Consider the following 12,352-nt stretch of genomic DNA (forward strand, 5'->3'; position numbering starts at 1 on the left):
ATTGCGCACTTTTATTTTAAAGGTACTGCTATATGAACAAAAGGGCAATAACATTTGGTTCACGAGATGCAGGTAGCATGTTTTATACTTAATGTCAATATAATTCATACTTTGTTGGCATCTTATTCTGAAAACCGGATATTCGTCTGAAGAAACCGGATGTTGTCTCACGTTAATCTTTCCGCTAACTTTCAAAGTCCTTCGCTCGCTCCCGATCTGTGCTGTTTAAATGCGTTTACCGTGAATTTCAGCATATAGGTGCACTAAAATTACTGACTATAGGATGTTTGCTGGCTTTTATCCCACTGTTCTTGTCATCCTCTTGTTGTTATGTATATGTATTGTCTCTTGTCTTTAAATAAAAAATAAAATAAAAAATAAAATAAAAATTATAATAAAAATGCGTTAACGCGCGATAAAATAATTGTCGGCGTTAATTAATGAATGCGTTAACGCGAAATTAACTCGTTAACTTGCCCAGCACTAATTTAAAGTTGTTTCATGGAGTAACAACGGTAGTGCCTAGAGGGAGATTAGACAACACTGTGCGTGTGTGTGTGTGTGTGTAATGGGGCGGAGTTGCTCGTGAAAGGGAGGTTGCAAGGGAGGTTGCAAATATCCTTAAAGATGCAATCCCTAAATGTCTGTTTTTTCTTTGTTTAGTTTCCAACTGAAGTTCTTAATACTTGCCAGATATCATGTATCAATCAAATCTAAGCATTATTCTGTTCATGAAGTTTGAGCTCCCAGAAGTGACACTCCTTACTTTGTCCACATACCACCTACTCCTTCACTTCATTCTAAAGCAGCCGCAGACAAAGCATGACCTCCTGTGCATCTCTTGTTTTCCGAGAAAAAGAACCTAAATTTGTATCATTTAGGATCTATTTTCATTTTTTGTAGAACTTTTTAATTCCCATTTCGAGTGTGCATATAATAACTGGAACGGAATGGTGAATGCTGGAAAAAAAAAAGGAGCCTCTCTGCTTGGGAAACAGCTCACCCAACCCCCACCCATCCTTAATGCCCTCTGGGCTGCTGTGAGTTTGGATTAAGTTTGGGTGCCACGTCCCCTCCCTCCCGAGGCCGGCCGTCACCCCTGCAAAACATACATATAGTTGTTTTTGTTGTTGTGTGCGTGATTGAGTGGCCCATCACATGTGAAGAAGGCCATTAGGAAGGCCTTAGTCTTACAGAGGGACACATAGATTAGATAGACGAGACAGAAAGAATGCAGAGGAAAGAAAAGCTGATTTTACAAATGATCAGGGAACTACTAGATGCCATGTAGTGTGTAAAATATATCACAACTAAGCTTAAAGTAATCTATTACAAGGTGTATCTGTAGCAGCATTGACTGTGTCGTTCTTAAATTCCAATTTTAATGCCTGCTAATTAAGTGCATTTGTGTGTGTGTGTGTGTGTGCGTGCGTGTGTGTGTGTGTGTGTGTGTGTGTGTGTGTGTGCGTGCGTGTGTGTGTAAAGCAGTGGATCAATAATGGCAGTCTACTATGGTGACATCTGGGCTGGACAAAGAGGGCTGTTCCTTCCCCCGGCAGCTCTCCCCGTCTCTCTCTCTCTCTCTCTCTCTCTCTCTCTCTCTCTCTCTCTCTCTCTCTCTCTCTCCCTCCCTCCCTCCCTCTCAATCCCTGATCACAGCCACGTGGTTCTCTGGGCTATTTCTCCCAGCTAAGCTTATTTCTCCTCTTTAATCCCGCAGCAATCACTGCGACAATGCCAAGCGTCGGTTCATAGGCGCAGGCAGAAATCTATTAACTACGATCAGCGTGTCAGCTCAAAACCTGATAAGGACTGCTAATGAATCCAGCGCATTCAGCTCAGCGCTGTGCGCTCGTGATTGTTATTTCATTGGATCATCAATAATGTGTAAGATGGAAAATCAACATGAGTGCCAGTGATGGATTACGCCGCTTGCAATGTAGTGAAGGGGGCTTCCATTTGAAGCTGAAGTGAGATTCTACTTTTTGTTTAAAAAAAAAACAAACATCAATTCAACGGATGGAATCTATATGCACTGACAGGGGGGCTCTCAAGCTGCAGGGCCGGGCTGCTGCGAGTGTCCTCAGTTAATGCAGACACAGTTAAACTGATCAATGGGGTCAATATCCAACTCTGATTATCCGATTACCAGCCACTCGGTGTGGTACACCTCTGATTTAAATGGTGGTTCCAACCTGTGCACATCTGATGGAATTATTATTAGTACTTCTAGTAATGGTGGTCGTGCTAGTTTGACCATGCAAAACATAAAAACGTTATTACACACTTGCACTGATTTCACATGATCTAAGCATTTAGAATAACTTCATACTAACATTTTGGTATCGGTTACAAATAAAAAATGTTTTGTTGGTGATACATTTTTTTGTATATGCATGAAAATTCCAATCAGAGGACTTTAGTTAAAACACGTTCACTGCCTACAGCTCTCAAATACATTTGCGGCAACTGTAATCATCTTCTTTCATCGCTCAAATATTCGGGCATGGTGCTCGTCACTGGGAGTGATCTCAGCACGGAATGACTTCAACTGTTTCCTATGAACTCTTTCATGTCAATCATTGTAATTAAAAAGCAGGCGCACACTTTGTTCTTTCTTCAGCATTCAAGTGTGAACTTTATTGTGTGTACTGTCTATTTATGCTGATTTTAAAAAATCGGTGTTGTTCTGCTTTAAGCTGTCGATGTTTAACAACTGTGGGTGTGTGCAGATGTGGTAACAATATTTATAATAATAATAAACCTTTTGGAATGCACATTGAACAAAATGGCTGCAGCTAATTAGCGTGGGTTGTTTCCACACCTATATTGAACTGGTGTCACTTTAATGACAGGGAATGTATAAAAACCATTGTCATCATTTTATAAGTAACCCTGAAACAGTTGATTTCATTTCCATTAAGGGTTTCTCAAAAAAAAAAAAAAGCATTTAGTCTTATTTTGTATTTTCAATAAAATGCAGATGTTGCCGTTCATGGAGTATGAGAGTATGAATAAACTGCACCAGATAGATCTACATGTGCACAGTGTGATGTCTTTCACTGTTTGTATTTGATAAAACTTAAGTGTCAGGTATAGAGCTCGAACCATCAACCTCCTGTCTTAAAACATGCATGTAGTTTGGCTCGTACTGGGGAGTTTCTAGCGTCCCATGACGGCATGATGCCTTCCTCTCCACCACTTGTGGTGAAAAAGACTGAATGTTTGTCATGATGGTACAGTTTGATGATTACAATCTCAGCACGAACTATCAGCTATCGGCAGCTTTGAGGAAAAACGTCACTATGCGCAACAGTTAGAAACCCTACGCAACACCACCCGCTCCTCTCCACCCTCCCGCACCACCATGGGTGAAGGCTAAAAAGGTCCTGTGCCTTAATCCCCCCCCCCCCCCGCCCAACTAACCCCCTCTCCTATCTTAATCCTCAGATTACTACATCATTTTCTTTGGGTCTAATTTAGGCAGCTATTGGGCCCTCACGGTTCACTACCTGGACAGTGCTGCTCAGCTTGGCAGAGCTCTTTGATCATTTTGGGTGGGGAGGGTGCAGGTGTGACAAATAAAATAAAGTCATTAACTGCCCACCTGTAAGCAAAGTTTCACAAAAATGGGCAACCAAGAATGTTTGAGTAACATTACGAATGGACATATATACATATAATGGAAATGTGCAGGGTGACGGCCACAGGGAATGTAAATTCCTTCTGATTATACAAAGCAGTAAGCATAAGGTTTCCCATGGAGGGCTCATTTATAATTTAATCTAGGAGCTCGGTGTTTCTAGGCTGACACAGAGAGATTGCCCTTTCAGAGTGGAAACCCCCACCATGCAGCGGGGAATCAATGCCGTCACCACAGAACAGACGCCAGTCCTCGTAGTATTTTCGTTTTTTGTTTCAACCCCCCCCCCTGCCCAAAACATAAAAAACATAAACAGCTGCTTTTAAAACGTGTTGTTTGCTGCCTCTCTCCATATATGCCACAGGAAGTTATTTAAGGCCGTGAAGGAAGATACGGCTGTGCTTTCATGTAGAAGGGACTGATGCAATCTAACAACAAAGGAAGAGTTGAGAGAACAAACAGAAGGAACAGGACGCAGAAGACTTCAGCCTAACTGACTTTAACTGAGTGTCTGTCTCATGACTTTTCATATTTATTCTATCAAAGCCACACCACGTTAACATGAGCAGTTTAGACAGAGATGAAGAAGTAGAGCCAAAGCAGGGTAATTACACTCTAACAAGGACTGAATGGATTCAATCTAAGACAAGAGTATGCACAAACCAACTAGCTCCCTCTGGATCTCCTCCAGACGTAAATTCCACAAGGTGCTGGAAACCACCCACAGAGACCTTGGTCCACGCTAACACATGTCGGTATTGCATAGAAGAAACCAGGAGATTGACACACATAAGCCACCGCCATCTCCCAGGACAGAGTAAATGCAAACCTGGTTGTAAAAAACATCTTGCAATGAGGCAAGTTAAAAGATGATTTCGACAACATAGATCAAAAACCCAGTGTGCTATTCTTAAACCTGCATCAGGTGATCTTTTGGCCACTTAGGGGCAGCAGAAACATCCATTATTAATTAAGTTGATATGACAAACTTGCCAGCTCACAGTGGCTCATTTACATATCCAGTAACTGCTGAGCAACATTAGACTTAATTTGGGGTTTTGTCTCTGGCCACCTGATGAATGTGAGTCCAAAATTCACTCTCCTTCTAGCTCTGTTGTGGTCTACACCAAGTCCTGAGGGAAATACCTGGTTCTTTAACTGTTAAATAACTCACTATTTTCACTTGGTAGTTTCTTTTTGGGGGTTTTTTTTTAGCAGGTAGCAGGGGTTTTTTAGAGGTTTTTTCTGGAAAAAACAACACCATGAGAGAATTGACGGTGAAAAAAAAACCAGTAAAGTTCCAGGCCAGAAAATGGAAACTACAAATAGTCATTTGATGCCATTTTTTTATTGGAGCAAGTTCGATATTAACTGCTGAGTAAGCTCAAATTCAGCGGAACCAGTAACTTATCAATGAGCAAAAAAACCACACACAAAAAAAAAAAAGGTTCGGTCCATATCCAGCTCAGTGATATTAGCAAAAGAAATCTCCTATGACAGTCTTTGTAGCATTGAGGTTGAGGCCCCCCTCTCAGTTGGTGAAGGTAAATGACTATGTCCATGGTGAAAAGGCAAAAGGCAGTAATGAGTAATGAAAACAGCAGAGTTAGTGCTGCCATTCAGTAAAGGGCCTGCTGCTGTGGAATGTGAGGCGCCATTCATTCACATGGGTTAAAAATGCATTTCTGCCACCACAAAGCCCTGCCTTGTCCTCATTGTTTCTCACCACACCAATAAAACACTTCTACATTCTGAAGGGAGAAGATTAAAAAAATAAAAATGAAATTGCTAATTTTACTCCTACAGATACAGGAGGGGGGGGGGGGGGGGGGGGGGGGAAAGGAGGGTGGGGAGTGGGAGGGGTGGTGAACTTTGCAAAAAAAAAAGTCACAGTAGAGTTGAAAGTTTGATCGCGATAAGCACGGGGATGGAAGAGTGAGCACACGAGCTGCTTACAAAAGACAAACAGTCCTATTGACAAAAGCCGAATGTATGCGGCACTTATTCAACGTATGAAAAGAGACACAAGGGTGGAGGGCAAGCAAATACAAAAAAAAAGGCTTCACTCGAGTCTTGTGGGAGGTCTCGAGGGATCCGTTTGTGAATATGAGGCATCTGCGACAGGCTAATAAAATCCCAACTGAGAAACAAGCTTGATTCAACATCAACGCGGATCACATTTGAATTAGTCAAAGCCATGCTTCCACAACATGTCACAATGAAACATAGGTCATGTTCCCCTTTTGCCTCGCTTAACAATGCTCAACAAGTGACCTCAGACATGACAGTGTTTGGACACTTGTGTGACACAACCGTCTTAGAGAGAAAAACACTCCCACATTATGGCTTTCCCTTGAACAGACACGTAAACAAACTAAAAAACTGTGACTTAAAGTCTGCCAGTTGTGCCGTTGCACACCAAAATCAATTCATTGTTCAGAAAAAAACATTTCTTTACGTTTTACCCAAAGCCTCACGGACTAAATGTGTTTACCTTCAAACGTTGTCCCGGTTGCTATTCGCGGGTTGGAAAACAGGTGGCACTCTTAAGGACAATTTATCACCTAACAGCCAATTTGAGGAAGTGTGTCTTTTGTTGTCGTATTCACTCGCATAGCCACAGAGTGAGGGCTGCAGGCTGTAGAAGAAATGTTTAACATAACGTCTGAAATCTGACATAGGGGAGACAATGTTATCCTGTCTGCAAAACAACGCTCTGTCTCCCCCCCCCCTCCCTCCCTCGCTTCCTCCCTCCCTCCCTCCCTGCCTCTCTTTCTCTTTCTGTATGTGACCTTACACAGAAGAAAATACTGTATCTTTACACAACTGGAGAGGAACAACACAGTACACCACAGAAAGACAATATCAAAGGAGGAGGAGAGAGAGAGGGGGGGGGGGGGGGGTGCTGGAGTGTACAGAAAGCTCACAGTTTGATGATCCCGTGCACACTGTGAGTTTGTAAAAGATAATTCCTGTGATACTGAAGAGAGAGTACAATACTCATATCACCAAGTACTAACAAAATAAATCCCTTCAAAGTTGACACCCCCCCCCCCCCCCCCACCCACCCACCCACACACACACACCCTCCTCTGTCTCTCTCTCTCTCTACTGCAAACTATGCTTTTGCATAACTATCTCCTCTGATACTCCAGCCTGCCGCCCTAAGGAAGGGTCACTGTGACAATCATGTAATGTTGCTATAACAGGCGTATTTAATATTTCATAGCTCTCATTGTGACCTTGATGGATTTTTGCTCCTGTTATCACCTATGGTATAGCTATCATCGTGACTTATGGGCTCCTGCTGCTGGTTAGTAAGTTTATATCGCTCTTATGCTACTTTATAACATTGTTATATCACCTATAATAATCATTATAACATTTCACAACTTAGTGTCCCGTGTTATTTGTGTAGCACCCTGCCTAAGTGTATCCTATGATTACTGTGACTCCTTTCTTTTTCTTTTTTTTTCGCAAGGTTCCAACTCTGTTATCAGTCAGACATTCCTCACAATGCCCCTTATCTCCGTGGTAGCAAATGCACTTTTGCTGCCCGTTTCTTAATAATCAGTCTTCTCTACACTCTTAAGGGAGGAACGACCGGGTTAAAAAGCAAAGACTCCGTATTTAACAGCCAAAGGTTGCACTAGCAGCAGCGCGGCGACGAACGCACCCTCAACATAACAAACAATGATAATCATATACAGTCACTTCCTTACCAGTTAAAACACCGCTGAGCTCAAACACTCACAAAAAGAGGGGGGGGGGGGGGGGGGGGGACCGGTGCAGCTCTCCAAAAAAAATAAAAATAAAAAGCAAATATAAAGAGTCCAGATCCGGCAGAGATAAGAGGAGACACGCTGGGTCTTTCCAGGGCAGCGACTGACAACGGCGACCCGCGGTTCAACTCTGCAAAGATCGTGCGTAATTATTATTATCTCTGGCGAATTCCTATCTCCTTGTGTTGGAGAGCAGTACAGGTTCCTCTCTCTCTCTCTCTCTCTCTCTCTCTCCCCCCCTCCCTCGCTGTTTCTCTATGTCTCTCTGTCGCTCTCTCTCGTCTCTTGTCGTTTCACTGTGGTTGCCTTCAGGTGTTGTCGGAAATGTCGTGACTCAGAGATCAAAACTGGCAAACGTAGGTATTCCGAGGTGAATTCAGTGGTTCAATTAGCTCGTTGATTCGGTCTCCAGTGCGTATGCATGCATACAGATGTCGAGATTCTAGACGATGTGTCTTGAATAAGGGGACGTTGGGGGGGGGGTGATATATAGGCAACAGTATGCTGATAAGAGAGTTGAAAGCATTGGTTGATTAATTGCCTGGTTGATCGAATAAAAAGAAACAGCAACTAGGACGATTGATTAAATCAAATGTGAGGACTCGCTGCTTCTCTCTGTCATGCTGACTGACGGACTGTTTATCAGACGTAAGACATTAGATGAAACCTCTTTGGTCCTGTCAGTAATGTTCTTTATTTTCTGACATTTAAGAGCATAATCGATTAATCAGCAATTAGAGAAAATAACTTATATGGGTTAATCAACTTTATAGTGGTTTATAGATAAATCTATAATCTAGGGTTGAATGATATGTTTATAGTGAAATCTGACTTTTCTCATAATGACAATGATGGGGACCTAAGCCCACTCCATTTCCCATAGTTCACTCATCTGTAAGGAAGTGAAATAAGTAGGCTCAGGTGGCTTCCTTTCCCCCATTTAACAGGATGAGAGTAATTCTGATCGAATTCGTGCGATTCAATAATGGAAACGGCGGAGCTTTCGGGGTACGTGAACGCACCACGAATGGAAAGAAGCCCTGTGTGTGTGTGTGTGTGTGTGTGTGTGTGTGTGTGTGTGTGTGTGTGTGTGTGTGTGTGTGTGTGTGTGAAACACCGAGGACAAGATCGAGGGCGAAAAAAAAAAGGAGAAGCTGAAAAAAGTTTGTCCCCGCGGTGTAGTCCTTGTCACTTAAACCTCAGTCCACACACATAGGTCACACATTTCCCCGTGTCTTTGTTTCGTTTGCGCCTCCAGCGCTTTCCTATCAGCGGGATCAGCTGATGTGTTCGTGTGTGTTTAGTATAAAGTGTCCAGAGAAGAGAAGAGAGGAGGAGACGCTGAACGATTGTCCCCAGCTCACCAGCGGTCCCACCACCATACATGCGCAATCGGTTGTCGTACGCAAAAAGATACGTTCGGCGGCCCACGGGCAGATAGCGCCATCTGTGATGGGGTTGCATAGGCCTACTTTGTTTTGCCCCCGCACAGACTCATTCTGGTATACGGTCACCTGTACGTACAGGTCCGATAATGGAGTTAAAGAGAAAACGTCATTAATTGGGATTGTCTTGCACTGATCCCCCCTGCAGCAGCAGCTTAATCCCATTGTGTCCTTTACCATAACAGAAGGCTCACATCGTGTAGGTGCATCATCATCTTTTTTTGGGGGGAGTTACAGGACCCCCCCCCCCCCCCCCGCCCCCAACACACACACAGACACACTATAGACCTGACCCCCCTTTTCCTTTACTCCTCGTCACATGTTTCCGCCCAACCCAAACACACACACACATTCACACACGCACGCACGTGCCGCATGCAGATGAGTTGTGAGTGCTTGAATTGGCGCAGAGATTGAAAGGAGAAGGAGAAATGCGACACGCCAGAGATCTTCCAGCGGTTTCAGATCCTCATCTTATAGACGAGCAGTTTCGGGCTTGCTGGCTGGCACCTGTGCCTTGCTCAGTGGCAGCTCAGTCTCAGTGCCATACATATTAGCCTATGTAGGACACGTCTTCCTAATATGGATATACCCCCCTTACCCCTGAGTCTGTCTCCGTGTGAATAAAACAATCTTCATAAAAGACACTGTTCACCAATGTCCTGAATGTTTTCAGCACTGAGCTGTCTTTTTTTTTTTTTTTTTTTTTTTTTTTAATTCTACTCGCACTTTGATTGTTGCCACGAATAATCTGTCTGCCCGATGCTGCGGTGATTGCGTGTGTTGTCCAAAAAATTACTCAAGGAAGAGATGAGTGTGTACGGGTGAGCTGGTGGAAAGTTTGCTGAACCTCAGGGATGTTGGCGGAGGATACGAGTCCGGCTATTCTCCGCGTATTCCTACAATTCTTATTTGAATAACCGACTTTCGGCAGCTTTTTAAGTATGATTAAGTATGATGACTCGCATACATCGCAAGTATCACTATAAACTCCTGCAAATGATATCCTATGGCGTAGCCTACATGAAAAGCAGAAATTATAAATATTTTTTACACACTTCTGGCTCTGGTGCCTTGAGATGATCACCGACAGGAGGTCAAATAAGCTTCTTTTTTTTTAATCAACCACTACACCCTCGCCTGCATGTAACCTATTTATAAATCAAGATCCGACAATCGGCTTCCACCTACTTCCCATTCAGAGCACACGAGGTGGTCCGGTAGACTGTGTATGCGCGTAAAAAGGAGAAAATCAGAGATGTTCGTACCTGCTTTATCCAAAAGAGTAATCCAGGGTGACTTCAAGAAGCAGAGACAATCCTAAAGGTGAAAGCATGCTCTTTGCAGTGTATGCTGAAGTGCATGATTGAGTAGGTCGAGTCCATTCTGTCCTGCGGGGGCGGGCTGTGATTTCTCTCCGCGACGATTTGCATATTGCCGACTTGTTTAGTGTTGAAATTGATCATATAAACTCTTCTGTTTGTTATTTTAACCGTGCTGTTTACCACTATACAAATGATAACCTGGTGCCTCAGTGCGTGTTTTCTTACATTCCTGACACCCCTTTTCCGTGACCGAATAGTTTCTCCCGCATTAAATGTAACTATCTGCTATTGTCTCATCAGCAAAAAGTTGTTGATGCTGTTAGGGACTCAGAAAAAAAAGTGCGTAAAGAGTACGAGAATGATATGATGACTTTTTCACACTGGTGTAGCGACTTAAAAAGATGTCATGGTAAATGAAAGGGACAGAATGATAGATGGTGATGTACTCTATTATAGATAGCTGGAGCGATACATTGCTTTGCTGGTTAAAGCATGAAAACACACACTCCCTCTTTTTTCACAAAGCTGATACACACACTGAAACCATTCTTACATTATTCTAACAGCACATTGTTTCACTATGTGCTGTCAAGACACTGATTCTTGTTTTACGTGGGAAAAATATTGAAGGAAATGCAGCTGCGTCAAAACATTTATGGTTCTACTTTTACTGTCAGAGTTCCCCTTGTTTTTGATACTGATGGAATGTATGAGTATAGCCGAACAACTTTATTTTCAGTCAAGCAGGTTCTTAATCCTGTTCCATGCACAACGCTAGACAATGACAAACAAAATAACACAGCAACAGCCAAAGTTTAATCTATGCCCAAATGTTGATTACATAATAACTGCAAAGTCATTACAACACACATGATCTGCTGGTTGTAGCTCTAATATAACTTCACTTGTGCTCCACTTATGGATAATAAGCCTAGAAAAACTGAAATTAGGTGATTAATTAGGTCCTGTGTTACACAAACTGAGTAAATGCCAGGCAAAAAAAAAGGAGATAACGCCCTTGGAGGACTGGAAAATCTAGAAAAGCAAGTACATTAAATGTGATAAACTAATGGTGTAGAAATGTTTGGACAACTATAGTTCTTTGGCCAATAAATCTGATTATGCATCGGCAAATATCATACTTATCACCCCCAAAATGTACACATTGTTTTCCAGGCATTGGGAGCGTGAGACTACACATTTTTTTCTTCTTCTTTTTTTGGTAGTACCTCTGTTAAAATGTAGTCCAGGTTATTGTATGATGAAGTCATGTGTAATAACTGTCACTCCAAGGTGTTGTTGTCGGTGCTGTGCAGAGGTCAGGCTTGTTTGCTCAGCATGCTTCTAGTGAGAGGGAGCCATGTTGCTGACTGGTGATGAACCAGTGAGTTAAGACACACAAACATCTTATCAGCGAAGAGCCCTTGAATTCCAGCAGCAGTGCTTTTTATATATATATATATATATATATATAGATATATATATATATCTATATATATATGTATATAGCTTCCGGAGCTCCATTGGGACTCCCTTATCATTTGCACACATGAATATCTCAAGCGCTCAAATGTATTGCTGCTTCCTCAAATGTAAGGACATACAGATGAACGTAAAAGACTGTTAAATAAGTAATTATATCCTTGATGACATGTGATCTACTCCATTAGCTTCACACATAAGCACATAAGAAACACATGAAAACACACTGATATCCCCTCCAGCACACGTATACACACCCATATCTACTGAAATGCAGCGCTGCATTCTTGAAATGTGATCTAATCGCACACTCGAACACCCACGCCCGGACTCATGCACGTGGACTTCCTTACCCACACACACAAACACACATGCACACACACAAACACACATGCACACACACACATGAATATTTGTTTAATATGCAATATAGATACTAAAAATCCGTCACTCCATGCTTCAAATGGTCACACTCCAATGCACGCACACACCCTCACTGCTGACATTCGTTATTACACGAATGGAGTAAAAAATAGTCCTCACACCCATAAATGTAATAACAAACACACAGCACATTAGTGGTATTTAGTTACAACACAATGAACAGAACCTCCCTGCTCTCTCTCTGTCTTTCTCTCCTTGTGTGTGAGTCACTGTTCAGATACTTCCTGTAAG

The 12,352-nt window shown here is 42.5% G+C and overlaps 1 protein-coding gene across 3 annotated transcripts in view; it reads right to left on the reverse strand.

Annotated features, from left to right (window-relative positions):
- LOC142955154 (zinc finger protein 516-like) overlaps positions 1–10,284 on the reverse strand; it is a 45,132-nt gene extending 34,848 nt beyond the window's left edge. For 2 of the 3 annotated variants that reach the window (XM_076096543.1, XM_076096545.1), the window contains exon 1: positions 7,366–10,284. The gene's annotated coding sequence lies outside the window, so the exon portion shown is untranslated. The remainder of the gene's footprint in view (positions 1–7,365) is intronic. The other variant, XM_076096544.1, reaches the window with a different exon arrangement.
- Positions 10,285–12,352: the final 2,068 nt, after the last annotated feature.

Source organism: Anarhichas minor, unplaced genomic scaffold (assembly GCF_050575085.1).
Source record: "Anarhichas minor isolate MPS153535 unplaced genomic scaffold, ASM5057508v1 ptg000022l, whole genome shotgun sequence".
NCBI classification, from domain to species: domain Eukaryota; kingdom Metazoa; phylum Chordata; class Actinopteri; order Perciformes; family Anarhichadidae; genus Anarhichas; species Anarhichas minor.